This window comes from Pleurodeles waltl, chromosome 3_1 (genome assembly GCF_031143425.1).
Source record: "Pleurodeles waltl isolate 20211129_DDA chromosome 3_1, aPleWal1.hap1.20221129, whole genome shotgun sequence".
Taxonomy (NCBI): Eukaryota; Metazoa; Chordata; class Amphibia; order Caudata; family Salamandridae; genus Pleurodeles; species Pleurodeles waltl.
In genome coordinates this window covers 479161666-479178470 of record NC_090440.1, presented here as the reverse complement: position 1 = coordinate 479178470, position 16805 = coordinate 479161666, and positions in this window count along the sequence as shown.

The window sequence follows — 16805 nt, the reverse complement described above, 5'->3', positions numbered from 1 at the left end:
CACAGGGTTAGGGACCCCTAGAGTACAGATGGTTTTCCAATGCAGGGGCCAGGGAGACCAGATGCAGTGCAGATAGGTTAGCTAGGAATTGTGCATCAGGGAGTCCTTGGAGCCAGGTGCAAGTCACTTGGAGGGTAGATTGCAGGTCAGCAGGGCCACTCCTGGGGGTAGTTTTTGGGTGAGTCTAAGTTCCCCAATGAGTGCTTTATTCTGGTTCTCTGAGAGTCTGGAGTGGACTTTGCTTCAGGGTCTCCGACTTCGGGGGTCCACTACAGAGGGCAATGGTACGTCTCAGGCCCTGAAGGTTGCAGTCCATGAAATTTGGCACATTTGGAGACTTTGTCCTTTGGGTCTGCCATGTGGAGATTGGTTCGACTGCTCAGTCTAGTTCTTTGGCCAGCAGCCAAACTAGACTTCACTTGTTTCTTTCTTGCAGGTTCCAGGAGAATGATACCTTCACTCTGAAGGAGGTTCTTGCAATTTGCAGAAGGACTGAGGTGTTCTGGATGTTTGTAGAGTCCTTCAGGCTTCCAGTTGACACCTCAGCTGCAATTGTCGAGTCCTACGAGCAGCAGGCAGGGTTTGGCACCTTTTTCTCCTTGCAGCAGGACTTCTGTTCTCATGCCTTGGGTTTTCTTTGTTCATGGTCTTTTTGTTTCTACTGAATCTGATCTGTAGGCCTAGGGATGCCCGCTAAATACTATTGTTTCAGCACAACCAGCTGTAGGTACTAAACATCAATACTCAGCTGCTTGCACTCTCGTAAGTGGAGAGATGAGGGATGGGACCCTCAAAATACCTACCCACAGACCCTAGGGGATTGTACTGCTCAGTTGGCAGAGCTTAAGGCTCTTGTCCTGGTACTGGAACATATGGAGTTGTCCACTCCTATAACAACTACTTGAATCACTGGCACCTGAATGGCTTCAGAGACTTCAAATGTAACACAGTCAAACACAGAAACGTGTGGGGGAGGGTAGCTGACCTTCAGGACAGACTACAAAAAGCTCATAAATTGGGACGTCAATGTGTAGGAGTACATGTTGTAGGAAATACTTTGGCTGAGGAAGCTGCCAAATCTACAGTAGCTACTGCTTCTGTTGCTGCAATAACTCACTCACAGACAAGGTTGCATAATGAGATGCTGGCTGCTATGAACGCTTCAGCTGATGGTAAGCCATTACCAAAAGCATACCATGTAAAATACTCCTACCATCTCAGTGCCCAAAATATTGCATTTGCAACCATTCCAGTGATAGAAGATTGTGTGATCCCCAACCAAGATCAGAGAATCAATCTTATTAAAGCACGGTATCACTTCTGCTCACACAGGTGTGGTGGCTAAAATATCACTATTACAAAAACACTTTTGGTGGCTAGGTCTTTACAAACAGACCAAGCAATTTGTCCTTTTTTGCAACATTTGCCAGCAAATTAAAGAGTCCACCATTAAACACCCACTGCAAACATCACTCCTAATTTCCAACAAACCACTACAATGTGTGTAACTGTACCATTGTGGTCCCTTACAACCTGATGGTGCATAGAAATACATCTTAGTCACTGTTGATTCGTGTCCTGGATTCCTGTGGGCATGGCCACAATGGTTGGCTGACGCTTGGACTGTTTTAAAAAATTTGCTAGTCTTTATCGGTACGTATGTAGTTGCAGCATTCCACTCAGACCAGGGCCCTGCTTTTGCCTCTAGGGCATTCAGGGACACCATGGAAATAATGGGTGTTCAACTCTATTATTCCTCCCCTAATCATCCTGACTGAAACAGGGTTGTGGAGAGGAAGAACCAAGACTTAAAGCAGTCCTTAATAGCGAGTGTCAAAGGTTCAGGCTGTAGATGGCTTCATCATCCACATGGGATCCTGAGAGCACTAAATAATCTGCCCAGATGGTCCTTGGGAAGTCACACCACAAATGAGGTCCTTTTTGGGATACCTATGTATGTCCCTGATCTTGATGGTTCTGGTGCAGTGGCAGCAGACACACCATTTGATATAAATGAATGTGTTGCTGTTTTACAGGAGCTGCAATAATTTCATGATGAAAATTCATCTGCCTGTGCTGTCAGCTCGGGAATAAGGGATTTGCCACAACATCTACAGGCTGAATTCCTAAAGTAGGTGATCCAGTGCATGAAAGGATTGCTGTGAAAAATGTATTTAGCCTGTCCTTCAGAGCACCGGTTCCCATCCTGGGGATACACAGTACAAGAATTGTCAACATACCATTGCTGCCTGGTTCCAGAGAGAACAGTATGTTTTTATTGACAAAGTCAAATTGTACCATGTGGCCAATCCTGCACAGTAGGCCCAGAGGTCCTTTCAGTAGTACCTGCTCCCCTCTCTGTACCTGTCAGGATATATCTCTACAAGCAGTAAACAATGTTTCTGCCAGCACTAATGCTACAATTGCCTCCTCAAACATGGGGAGGGTGGAGAATGAGCTACTGCTGATTCCTGTCAACAATTAATTGACGAGCACTGTTGGAGATGTGGAACGCTATTATTCCCATTTCACCAAGACAGATGACATTGCCTACTATGAGCCACCACAAATTATTCAATCCAGCAGCTCTGTACAGCTTCTGTGTTGGCACAGACTGCTTCTGGTAATTTCATTGACATTGATGACTTTCCTTCTGATTCATCTGCTTCTGCAAGTGAGACTGTATCAAAGACACGTAAGCTGTACATGTGGCTTGAAAGCAATTACTTAATTTATCCATGGTACTATCTGTGGATATTTTTTACATTGCTTGCCTTCCTGCTTTGGATTTTTTTTTATTGTCTTTTTCCTTCTGATAAATTGTCATTATCTTCCTGAACGCTCTGCTGTTTAGCCGGTGGATGAGGTTCTGACATATTACCTATCATACCAAAAGATCCAAAGAGACTTGTCCCTTGTGAACATTACAGCAGTTCCAATTCTGAATGGGATTGTGTGGGATAAAGAACAATTTGACATATACAGTCCTACAGAGGTCATTGAAGTTCCATATGTGTTTAAAATGTCCATGAGTGAAGTTGTTACATCTGGTATTGTGTCCTATGACTGAGATGTAAAAACTGTTTATTCCATGTTTTCTGAGCTTGAATATTATACTGTTTTGAAAATGAAGACGTGTATATGAACATAGTGAATTACAGAGAAATGTTCTGTCATCACCATTGCAGACACTACTTTCTGCACCAAGCTACCTCTCCAAGATCAGTTTACAATTACAAATGCACCAAACCCCATGCTGTGCAGGGCCTTTTTTCTCCATTGGGCTTCAGATCAAACAAATTCAGCAAATTTTCTGCCAATGTGGAGCCCCTTAGAGACTCCATCTTGTGTCCTATGTGATCAGGATACCTCTATCATGACCCCTTATGTGTGTTTTTTATTTTATGTTTTCTCCATGGGGTCCCAGCCAAGAAACAAAGTGGTGACTGCCACTTTCCTTTCAGGTCACAGCCAACCCATCAGGTCCTAGCTTTTCGCTCTGATCCATGGGTACTGGTGAGTACCCACCCATTCCCTGCAGGTTCCCATGGATCCGCAAAAGATCTGCGTCAGTAGATACCTACATTTTTCTTTCTTTAACAACTCCCAAATTACTGAAAACATTTGCACAAAATTACATAAAGACTCTTTCTAGGCCAAGATCTACCTTTCTGCAAACTTTGGTGTCATTCCATTCAGTGGTTCAGGCTGTTGTTTGGGAAAACTGAAAAATCTCTATAGAAATTACATGGGAAAAAAGCGTTTTGTGACTCCCCCTTTTTCTCTGCCCGCTAGACAAATCACCCTGAAACTTTCCTCACAGCAGCAGAACTAACTGGTATAGTAGTTTTGAAAATGTTGTGAAGATTTGTCAAAAGGTGCCAACATTATTAGCAAAAGAAAAAACACCTTGTCTATGTGACAAGTTGGTCCCAACTATAACTACCTACTGGCTATTGCTCATATCAGCTATATATATTTATATCTATTTATGTATACGTGCATATATTATATATAATTTTACTGCAAATACTATCAATGATGTCATAGACAATGCAATTACTGATGTAAAATGTGGGGTAATTAGCAGTGTGTGGTGCAGGGGTTAGTTATAGTGACCTTAGGGCACCATATATAGTTACTTGAAATAACTAACTATAACATCTCAATTTCTATGGTTTTGTGCATGTAAAATCTAAACCTAACTATAACGTCCATGTAGCCTTTGGTTTTTAGTGAATTTCTAAGTTTTTTACAATTCTATTTCCCAACTTTAACATCCCTGCAACCTTTGTATTTTTCACTGAATTTCTAGAGTTTTAGAATTAAGTAAAATGCCTATCACAATGCATTTGGGGGGTGGGGGGGAGTTTCACGCAGGGCCTGGCCTGGCATTGTGCAACCCCACCAATGCTTGCTGTTCCTGCCCCCTTGCCATCAATTGTCCAAGTCCATGTTCTTGCTCTCTCATTACAGTCCTGTGTGGTTGTTGTTCTGCCACTGCCCTGAACAGTTAGCTTGCTGCCCCATCCACCTCCTCCCTACCCTCTGTTGTCTGAGTCCACGCACCAGTCTCCTCTCTCCTGCCCTGTGTGGTCCTATGTGCTGCCACTGCCCTCCATTTAGCTTGATGTCCCTGCACACTCCTCGTGCCCTCTGTTGCCTAATTCTATGCACCATCTTTCCATACTGCTTGACCTCTGTGCTTAGGTTGCTGCCCCTACCCTCATTCCTCCCTGCCCTCTGATGGCTGTGTGCTTTCCCCTGCTCCCTCCGTTTTGCTTACCATGTTCCATGGACCTGCCACTGCCCCTCCTATCTACTCTGATTGTTCTGTTGAGCTGACATGGACCTAGCCTAGCTTGGTCAGAGGATACCTGTCCCTGCTACCACCACCCTGCCTGTGCAAGTTCAATACTCCTATCTCCTCCCTATTGTCCTCCATGGTCCATTTTTCTGCCACTCCCTTTTGCCCCCCATGCTCTGTTGTGCTCCAACTGCTCCTTGTGACTACCCAATGTGGTCTGTTGTGAAACATCTTCCCTGCCCTCTCTTGCCTGTGTCCAGCACCTACCCATCCCGTCTGTCTTTCATGGTCCTTGGTGCATGTACCCTCCCTCTTGCCACCAATGACTGTTGTGCTACACAAACCCTCTTTCTTGCCATGCATGGCCTTCTGTTCAGTCACAGCCCCTCCTACCTGCCTTGTGCGGTCGGCTTGCTGACCCCATCCCACCTTCCCTCTATTGTCTGTGTGTATTCCATTATAGTCTCACTATTGCCTTCCATGGTGTGTTGTGCTTCCAGCGCCCATCCCCCCTGCCCTCCATGGCCAGATTCCTGCTCCAGTCCTGCCTACTTGCCCCCTGCCCTCTGTTTCCCATGTGCAGGACCCTGTTCCCTCATTCCTGCCTTGTCTGGGCTGTTGTCGGGCCCCTGCCTCTCCGTCCTGCCCTTCATGGGCTGTTAAGCTGCAACTGTCCCTCCTGACTGTCCGGTATGATCAACTTGCTGCCCTTGCCTCTTTTCCCACCACTCTCTAGTGTCCATGTGCATGGCCCTGTCCCCTCCCAATTGCCTTCCATGGTCCCTTGTGCTGCATTGCTTGCCCTGTGTGGTATATTTTGCTGCTGCAAAACCTAACACCTGCCCAATGAGGTCAGTGGGTGCCCATGGCCATCTCCCTCCAACCCTCTGTTATCGAAGTCCAAATCAATACCCCATTCCCCTTGCCCTCAGTGATCCAATGTACCATACTTGCCAACATTTTCAACTTGGTAAGAAGGAGATTTTTAAAAAATAGACCTGAGAAATTGGTTTTCCCCATTGGCTTACAATGAAAAAGAGGAGATTTTAGGCAGGAGACAGATTAAAAAAATCCCTTTTGGGCTTAAAACATCAGGATTCTCCAGCCTAAATCGGGTCTGTTGGCATGTATGATTGTACTGCTACTGCCTCTATCTTCTGCCCTGAATGGTCTGTTATATTGCCACAACCTCTCTTGCCTATCCTGCATGGTTTGTTTGTTGCCCTTGCCCCCCTTGGCCCGTTGTGCTGCCCCTGCCCCTCTTGCCTGCCTACCGTGGTCAACTTGTTCTCTCTGCACCCTCCTCCCTGCCCTCAATAATCCGTTTCCGTGCCCCTGACATCTGCCTCCCCACAATATTCTAATGAATAACTAGATTGCTAACATTCTATATTTATTACAAAAGTGTGGCACATCTGACGTCATCTTGATGTAATCATAAATGTAATACCTAAAGCATTACCTTTAGAAATTATACAAATGAGAGGGTCTTAATCCCATAGAAATTATGGTTAGTACTCTTAAAAACTAAAATTAGGACATAGTTTCTGAGTTCTCAAATAGTGTCAAATTATTTACTATCAACTTTTTTAAACAGTTGATCACTTGATTATATGTTGCACTTAGGGGAGAGAATGTGGCATTAGGGTGAGGGCTACAGACTCTGCAACTGGGGAACCAGGTTTGACCTTTGGTGCCAGCTCGACATCCTGTGATTCTGGGAAAATCATTTAATCTTCCCATGTCTAAAATCCAAAAGGAATGTGTCCTTGTGTAATGTAACTGGTGCTCATTTAAAGCACTCCAATTTCTATGGCTCAAGTCTACGCTATATAAAACTGCAAATTAAAGTGGTTTGTACACCTCTGTCTTTGGGTGATATTTGTGCTACTTTTGGGTGATATTTGTGCTACATTTGGGCTCTTTGTACTGTGGTGGCCGTCATGAGAGACAAATTTGTTATCTCATTTACTGCAGTATCATCAGTAGAAGATGCTTTCAGTTTTTAACTTCAAATCCATCAAGATGGCAGTCCGATGTGCACTCTAGTTGCTAATTAGAACACTGTAGTAAACTGCTGATCACCAGGGAGTTAACTGGCAGTCTGCGGCTCGTGTTGAAAGCGCATGTTTCAGTCTGCATGTCAGAAGGTTATAATGAAATAGGAGAGGACGAAAATTGAGAACCCATTTAAAACGTGTCCTAAGTTTTCTTTCTACCCCACTAACAATAATTTCTATGACAAAAGGAGCCTCCTCATTTTGTCCCTTTCTAAATTAAATGTTTCAAGCTTTCCCAGTCTGATTCAATCAAGATGACTTCAGGTGTGTCACACGTTTGTCATAAGTAAGACTGTTAGCGCTCTAGTTATTCTTTAGATTACTGGGAGGCTGCAGTAGAAGAAGGGAATCAACTCACAGGCTGCTCCTGTTGCAAGTACATGTTTTACTGAGAATGTCAGACTTTATTCTCATATGGCTGAGACAGATAGTGTGAATTTACCGAAATATGCTCTCAATTCAGCTTCTGGGGCACCTGCGATAACCTCAATGGGAAAATAATGAGAAATCTCATGAAATGCCTGCAGAAGTCTTTTTCACAGGGTAAAATCACCTTAGCAACAAATGATTTATACTGTACCTAAAATCTCTTATTACCCTTTATATGTTTCTCTTTTTGTGACCCTCAAAACCTGCCATTAACTATAATACATTTCAATGGGGTGCTATCATGTATATTGGTCCCAAGATGGCTGCCAGCACTTTCTGATTGAAGTACTGACAGCCAATCAGATCTCACCATGAGATCAGTGCATAGACTCTGTCTAGGTATACACATTTGTATTTACTTTAATATCATGTAAACTACTAATAGGATTTACACAAATAGCAAAAAGTGCGCTTTCTGGAACAAGAGATATATTCCTGACAAATTTGGTGGAATTCGGCTCAGTTTTTTGGGCCGCAGTCGTGCCTAAAATCTCTGTTGGAATTAACATGGGAAATGTACTTTTTTTACCCCCCCCTTTTTCTAAGCTTTTGCTTTAAGGCTCACCCCAAAACTTTCTATGCACATCAGGATCCAACAAGACATTTGTTTTGAAAAATTTCATGAAGATTCTTCAAATGGCACTAAAGATATAGCCAAGTCAAAGAACTCTTTTCCAATGGAATTTAGGTCCCAACTATAACTACCTACTGGCGACTGCTGTAGGTTATCTATCTATCTATCTATCTATCTATCTATCTATCTATACATACATAAATATATATATATATATACATATACATATATATATATATATATATATATATATATATATATATATATATATATATATGTAATAATAATAATGAGGATTCGACCGATAAGCTCGAAGAATAACATGGAGAGCTGACTTCAAATCAAGTTTTTTGAGTGTGCACATAAAGCGTTCAACAATGCCATTTGCTCGTGGCCAAAGAGGTGTGCTTTTCTGATACTTCACTTTGAGATGATCAAGAAAGTCTCTGAGTTCTCAACTGTTGAAAGGCAGACCATTGTAAGAAGACAAGATTGAAGGAACACCCCATATTGTAAAAATTACATGTAACCTCTTGATGACTGTTTTTTGAGTAATGGATGAGAGGTGTTCTACTAGTGGAAAAGGTAAATATTCATCATTAATCACCACCAGATGATGTCCATTGTAAAGAGGAGAATTCAACAGTGATTCTCTCTCATACATGTTTTGGTAAATCCAACATGTTCAAGGTATGATGAGTGATTTTTGATGATAAGCAGTCACACAAATGACAGGCCTTCAACGTTCTTTTAACTCTCTTGTCAAGATAAGGAAACCAAACTCAGTCTCGTAGAGCTCAATTAGTGGCAACAATTCAGCAATGTTCTTCATCAGCCACTTCAATTAATTGTTGTCGCAGACTCGCTGGTATGTCAATTCTTGAACCTTGTAAGGCAATACCTTCTTGAGTAACAGACAGTTCATTTTTTACACTTTTAAACTTCTGGTATTCACTGTAACATGTGTCTTTACTCATTGCAGTAATCATTTGTCCCAAAGAAATAGCAGAAGGTGTACTGGACTTTACAATTAAGTTAATGTAGGCTTGGGGAGTGGCCAAGATGACAGCCGAGATGGATGCCTGAAATGTAGGCTCCGACCCGGGCCCACCAAAAATCCTGGTTAGCGCCTCTGGAGGTGCTTCTTAAGGTCAGGCGCTGTCCTCCTGAGTCCCAGGAGAGCTGACGGCTCAACGGAGAGGACTTGGGGAGAGGCGAGCAACTCCTGGCGGCTCGTGGGACGTGTGCAGCCTCTCCAGAAGAGGGATCCCGGACCTCGCGTCGCGAGGAGGACCGAGAGGCGGTTCCGCTCGCTCGGTAGCGCTCGGGCCGGTCGGGCCCAACGGATCACAGCGGGGCATGCTGAGTGGACGGTGGAGGGCTGGAGGGGGGGTTGACACTACTCGAGTGCCCCCGATCTCTCACTCTTTCCTCTTCCCCCCCTCTTCGGCAAATGCCACACGGCGCTCCTGGAGGAACCGTGCGGCGCTCCTGTAGGAGCCGGCCTTGAGCCGGCGGACCTTTGTAGGCCCGAGCGAAGCCACCAGGAAAAAGGAGGACAGCCGGGGGACGAACGGCATGTTTTAAGCGGGTCCCCTGCACAAATGAAACCCTGCCGCTTGCTGGAGTGAAGAACCAGCCCTTACCGAGGATGCTGAGGTAGCTGAATATGGTGGCTCCTAGTACCTAGTGCACATGTGGACCTTAATTTGGGGCATGGCGTGGTGAGGGGAGGGCCACCGGTGGAGAGACCAAGTAAATAGAGTGGGCCTCCCTCTCCCCACCCCTCCATCTGCTTCCCCTCGCTTCCTCGAAACAGCGCCAGATGTGATCCTATGGTGACCCCCATCGGAGAGAGGGGGGGAGAAGACTAGCAAGGAGTCGGTGGAGTCGAGGACCTTTATTTCTCACACCCCTCACCCCTTGTTCAAAGAGGGGAGCTTGCCGGAAACACTAGTACCAGACCAGGGCCCCAAAGTTGAAGCGAGGGGCTGCAGGAAAACGGGTTGGGCCTTGGCAGGTGCAGAAAATAAGGACCTGGTGTTCGAACTGGGAGGCTGCCCCCCTCAACGCCACAAACCAAACACACGAGTGAACAGCCCGATGGTGGTGTTGGCTCCCGAAATGGCTGCTGCTGCTACCTGGTGAGAACAGGAAGAGGGCTGCAAAGGGCAACAGGGGAACTGTTGTGACAGGAACCCCCCCATAAATTGCAGAGACTTCTCTTAACGCGTAGCAGGAAGGCCCGCCCAGGGAGCGGCTCTACGTCAGCCTGAAGGAACAGGTCTCCCATGGAAATTAATGTGCACTACCCTTATTGAAACGTTGAACTAAATCACGGCGGAGTGGTACAAAACGGCTGACATGGCAGGGAAATCCAAGGCAGCCAAAGCCCAGGAGCAGTCAACGCTCGGGATAACATCAGGTGAACAGCAAACAACGCCCAGTCTATTATCCCTGGAAAACACGTTGCAAGCCCATTCGACTCAATTTGAAAAAATCCTGTAGGCGATAATGGACACCAAATCCTCACTAGAAAATAGAATTGATACAGTGTCCCAGGAGCTCAATCTGCTAAGAGTGGATCATCGTAACTTGACGGAAAAAGTTGGAACAGTGGAGGACATGCTGAGCGGGCTCAACCCATTAGCACTAGAATATCAGAAACAAATCCGACACTTGGAATCGGAGGTGAAGGTCCTATGGCGACGAATGGAAGAGGCAGAGGGCAGATCCCGGCGCAATAATGTCCGCTTTTCGGGGTTTCCCGAAAGATCGGAAGGACAAAACTCAGAACTATTTTTGGAACAATGGCTAATCAAAGAAGTAATGCTTGGTGCCCCATCAAAGTTTTTTTCTGGGGAAAGAGCACACAGAGTCCCGGGGAGACAACCGGCTCCAGGGATGCAGCCTAGACCACTGATAGCAAGATTTCTAAATTAAAGGGACAGAGATGCAATACTGCAACACTTTCGCAACAAAGGCCCTATTCAATATGAGGGCTCATTCATCACTGCCTACCCGGACTTCACCCAAGAAGTACAGAGACAACGCAACTCCTTTGTGAAAATCAAACAACGACTTCGGGAGCATAGCATTAAGTATGCCCTGATGTTCCCTGCTAAATTGCGAGTGATTTCAGATGATAGAACACACATCTTCCCCACCCCAGAAGATGCGTGGACTTGGTTGCATGCCAAGGGGCTAGCACAACCCCAGGAGGGCACGGGAGATAGTGGCGAATGGATCACGTCACCAGCAGGGAGGAGACTAGGAAACGCTCTAAGTCACAACCCTCCAAAAAACAAGCAGCGGCTGAGAGAGCAAAGGTATTGAAGGAGATGACTTTGCACACACAAAACCCCTTGGGCGCGTTGTGCTCCAATGTAAACGACCACACAGACTAGGATTCAGCCAGATTCCACGATACTGGAGGTGTTAAGAGGTCCGAAGTTAACACCCAGATCAGTGGATGCATTGTGATGATAAGAGGAAGGAGGGGTGGAGCGGTATTATCCCTCATTGGACTCTGTGGTACAATCATGGAACACTGGCACAGAGGGACCAGGCTGCTCAAGTAGGACACAACATTTGCATTTAAGTATTAGCAGGATAGCTCGCTCAATTTATATATGAGTAAGCTATAATATTGCACTCGTGGAGTTGGTGGGGCCGGAACACTCCAGGGGCGCTGACACACGTAGATTTTCTTTTGTTTTTTGGTTAAAGGTGGGGGCGCCTTATAAGGGTCACCTCCTAATGCTAATATGCCTCCCCAGAAGGTGTCTGCTTGGATACAGCTTTTCTTTATAAGAAGTGTGTTGTGTATTTTGTTTATACAGATGGCGGCTAGAACTAGGCAATTTCAGCATGGTTGTTGGGGATTAGTTGGGGTGGGTGGTGGGTGGGAATGTATTTACTTATGTTTATTAGATCTTTTCAAACAATGAGATATATTGGCGCAGCCGTTAGTTTATATTACAAGCAAGAAATGGAAAAAATAGCGGGGTGGGGTGGCAAACCAGTTCAGGGCACATACACAAATACTTTACAAAAACATATGGTGTAGATTTCCAACCACGTTATGGATGAATACAATATAATTACGTGGAACGTGCGGGGAATGGCGTCGCAGGGTAAAAGACATCGTATTCACGCCCGCCTTAAGTGCCAGGGGATACATATTGCCATCCTGCAAGACACACACTTACTGGAGGCCGATCTGAAAGTATTAAGGGGGCACTGGGGAGGACAGATCATAGGCACATCATACTCGGCCTATGCCAGGGGGGTATTGGTGTGGACAGCTCAGGGGGTACCATATGTCCAACATACACATAGAATAGATTCGGAGGCAGATATGTAGTAATGGAGGGGCAGTTGGATGGCAGAAAACTCACAAAAATAGGGATTTATGCCCCTAATAGTGCACTGCCTGAATTCATGCGTACACTGACACCAGCCTCGCTAGTCAATCCCAAAGCACCAGCTGTGTGGGGAGGAGATTATAACAGCACACCGGATATGACACTTGATCGATCAATCCCACCCCCAAGAGGGCTACCACACGGGAGCACTACTGGTCCACTGTTGACATGGGTGGGAGACATGAGACTACACGTTCTCTGGCGCATAAGCCACCTAATGCAACAAGAATACTCTTTTCTATTCAGTACCCCACAAAGTACACACCAGGATAGACATTATGTGGGGAACCCACAAAATATGTTCTTTAGTTAAGGATGCTATCTGGCCAAAACGCTATCTGATCACTCTCCACTTAGGCTAACGCTGCGATGGGGAAGGAGACGATCCACAATCCCCACTTGGCGCCTACAGGGGGAGGCTCTCCTAGATCAGGCTTACAGGGAGGAATTAAATACAGCAATAAGAAACTATTGAGAAATAAACAAGGTCTCCACAAATACAAGAGCGATGGAGTGGGACTCACACAAAGTCATTGTTCGGGGGCACTGTTTATCTGTCAGCTGGGGGGTCAGGCGCTCGCTACATGTTGAGGTTACCAAATTGGAAAAAGAGATGAGAAAGCTGGAAATCGCAGTGGCACAAAATGGGGCACCACATGAAGAACTTGGGAACATATTCTCAAAATATAACGAGGCCGATTTAAGGCTCCGCCGTCATGATTACAATTATTACTTAATGGGACTACAAACAGAAGGAGATAGATCAGGGAGACTGCTGGCATGGCTACGCCAAGAGGATCGCCAGCAAGCTCCTATAGGGGCTATACGACTGGCTGATGGAACTATGGCAACCAGTCAGGAATCAATCAATAAAGCGCTTGAGGATTATTACACAGGCTTATATAAGGGACAGGCAACATGCACTACCCAGCAATTGGGGACTTTTCTTGGAGGAGAGAACTTAGCACAATTGTCACAAGCAGATAAAGAGACATTAGAGGCTCCTTTGACAATAGAAGAGCTAGAGGCGGCCATAGTACAGATGTCCAGAAATAAAGCGCCGGGAATAGATGGCTTGCCAATAGAATATTACACCACCTACTCAAAACACTTGAAATCACACTTGCTAGCGGTGTTTGAAGAAGCGTGGTCCCGCACATTACTCCTGCCTACACAACGGGAAGCATTGACAGTGGTCCTGCCTAAACAGGGTCGTGACCTTACAGATGTTAAGTCATACAGACCACTCTCGCTACTAAATCTAGATTGCAAAATATTGGGCAAAGTCCTGGCAAATAGGTTAGCTACCATAATACACACCTTAGTACACGAAGGCCAGAACTGCTTCATCCCAAAACACATTTTTGAATATTCGCAGGCTGCTGAGTATAATAGGGGACACTCCGCCAGAGGCACACGAAAATGTGGCAATATCATTGGACATCGAGAAAGCATTCGACACAATGGGGTGGGACTACCTATTTGTAACTATGCAGAGTATGGGTTTGGACCTAGTTACATACGCTGGGTGAAGTCACTATATGCAGAACCCAGGGCCAGAGTGAAGACAGGAGGCATTGTATCAAACAGCTTCCCCATTGAAAGGGGTACCAGACAGGGGTGCCCACTATCTCCCTTATTGTTCGTCATTGCGATGGAACCACTGGCATCTAGGTTACGCGTGGAGGGGGAGCGCTGGGGAGTGCTCAGTGAGGGAACCCGCCATATGCTCTTGTTATATGCGTACAATGCCCTGACATACGTGAGAAGGGGAAGTGAAACCATGCCTTTGGTGATATCCCTACTAGAGGAGTATGGAAGGATATCAGGATTGATGGTGAACTGGGATTAGTCGTGTGTGTTCCCGCTGACTGAATGGCCTCCTGAGAATAGGGAGTCTGTACCATTGGGGCGCTTGAAATGGTGCTTTGACACCTTCAAGTACCTGGGAATTCATATATACACAAGCCCGTCAACCTGAGGGATGGCAACTTGCGGCGCGCATTGAATTCTATGAAGGGGTCCTTGCGTTTCTGGTGTGCATTGCCACTGTCGCCACTAGGCAGAGTGGCGATAGCGAACATGTTACTACTCCCCCGACTTATTTACTTTTTTGCGGCATTGCCGGTGGTAGTGCATAAAAGTTTCTTCCATGAAGGAAACACAGTATTACTGGGACTTATATGGGGAGGGGGCAGAACCCGAGTGGCTCTTGCCACGCTACAGCGTCCATTAAGCAAGGGCGGACTGGGAGCCCCAAACTTTGATTTGTACTTTGCCGCTGCGCAACTGCAATGGATACTAAACTGGATACACAGACCCGAGTCGGCTCAATCCACATGGATCATGAAACAGCTACATGGCATGTCACTGTTCACATGGCTGTCGAATACTTTAGCAAGAGGGCCCTCCGGTAACCCATTAATGATAGCTGCACACAAATTCTGGACATGGTATATACAAAAGGGCTGAACGGGGATTCCATACTCCCCCGTTATCCCCCTGGGACAAATCCCAGGAAGAGGGAATATAGCTGGTATGTATTCTATCACAGTTTGGGCAGAGGCGGGCATACTAACGGTAGGAGGCTGCTTTGAGGAAGGAGTGCTAATGTCGTTTGAATCCATAAAAAACTTCACTTCAGTGGGAACGGGACAATTTATAGCATGTTATTCTATATGCCATTTAATTAAGAAGGCGTGGTCATCGGGTGACCAGGAACCAATTATCTCTCCAGCGCTGCACCATATGTTGTTATACGACAATCAAACTAAAGTCATAACAAATACATATAAAGTTTTAAACACATTCCCTGTAAATGGATTAGAAAACGTTAGAACTCGATGGAATACTGTTCTACCGAACTAGCTAACATCGGAAGAGTGGTCCCAGGCCCTAAATCACACCCGCAGTGTGTCAAGAAAGCCCAGGTTTCGGTACACCCAATTCAATTACAGAAACCAAACTTACCTCGCACCTGAGTGGCTGAAGCATATGTTCCCTGGGGCGGACTTTCATTGCCTTCGCTGTGGCTCCCCGCCAGCTAATTTCTATCATATGGTCTGGGAATGAGGTCCCCTGGAGATGGAAAGGCGGGGAGTAGTGGCTGACATTTCAGATATAACAGACCTTGTATTCACGCCAGAGGCCGGCTCCTGTCTACTGGGAGATAGGATAAGGGAAAAAAGCACAGATACATACACAGGTTTGCAGACCTAGCTTTCATAATGTACAAAAGGTTGATTGCTATGAACTGGAAAGCCCCTAAAGTGCCAGATCTGAAAACGTGGCATGCTTTAACACTGTGCTGGGCACTCACAGAGTATCAGGTATTACGCAAGTTATTAGACGAAGGTCAGACGCACACTGGCTGTGATGCCTGGGAAACATTTGTCGCCAAATTGGAGGTTAAAAACGATGAACGCCCACCATGAAACCCGGTAACACCAGGAAAACATAGACAGTGGACATTCCACACACAGCCCCGCACGGGCCACATGCGCTACACAAGGAAGTAACAAACATACAATTGGAGCATACACTAAACCAGATGCTATTGTATTTTGAACCCTGACACACACACACACACGAAAGATGTAAAATAAATGATGGTTTCCGTCAACTGTTAATTATAGTTCTAGTTATAACTTATGACTCAGTCGCGCACTGTAGAAAACGAATACTGTGGATTGTGATTAGACCTAAGTTGTTACTTACGTTATATTTTATCTTGGATCAGCTAAATTCTACTATGACAAAGCTACAACTGTTGTCAATAAATGTGCAGAAAACAATAAAAAGATGTTTTAAAAAAAAAGGTTAATGTAGGCTTCAGCACTTTGGAAGGGGTACCGTGACACTGCATTGTACTCATGAAAAGTAGTCGGCAGGGTTTTGATCTTTCCCTGATTGGTACATGATAGTTTAGTCATATTCCTTTAGTCACAAATCTCAATGTTCAATTCTAGGAGGCATCTTGGCTTTTAGATTGGCAAAGGTGGTAAGCAACGCTCAGTGATCAGTTGCAAGAAGGAAAGATTTTCCATTTAAAAATATGAGGAAATGTTCACAAGCCCACACCACTGCTAAACTTTCTTACTCAGGTTGTGAATAAGCATGTACAGTTTGTGACTAACCTGCTTGCTTATGCCACAAAATGCCTTTGATCATTTAGGTGTACACTGTGATCACGCCCAACCTGACCAGGCTTGCATCAACAACAACTTCTGCATGAAGTTTTGGATCAAAATAGGACACTTCAGTACCATTCTCAATTGCATGCTTGATTTTCTTAAACTTTCACATTTGTGTGACCAATAAAATGAAGCATTTCTTTTTAAGTTTCTTAAGAAAGCGCTTACTATGGCAAATTCAGATATGTATCTTGGAACATAGCTATGTGGCACATTTTGTGCCAAAGCTTGTACCTTAGCTGGATCTGGAGTCATATCCCCAGCAGAAATGCTATGGCCAAAGAACTTGAACTTTGTTTTGTGAAACTCACATTT